Genomic DNA, 239 nt, shown 5'->3' on the forward strand with positions numbered 1-239 from the left:
AACGCGATCCATCTGATTGCATGGCTCCGGCTGCTCCAGGCACGGTCACGCTCGAACGCAACTGTAACGCTGCGTTCGAGAGCGACCGTGCGACCGTGCTACTGTTCGGCATGTTCCGACGCTGCCGGCCGGTGCCTCCGGCGCGCGCGATCGTGGCGCTCAGGACATGCGCTTAGGATAAGGCGACGGTGGCGCCACCTGGATTTTCAATAAAAAATGCCTCAGCGCGTAGCCCTTGT

Source organism: Dermacentor variabilis, chromosome 1, assembly GCF_050947875.1.
Source record: "Dermacentor variabilis isolate Ectoservices chromosome 1, ASM5094787v1, whole genome shotgun sequence".
NCBI lineage: Eukaryota > Metazoa > Arthropoda > Arachnida > Ixodida > Ixodidae > Dermacentor > Dermacentor variabilis.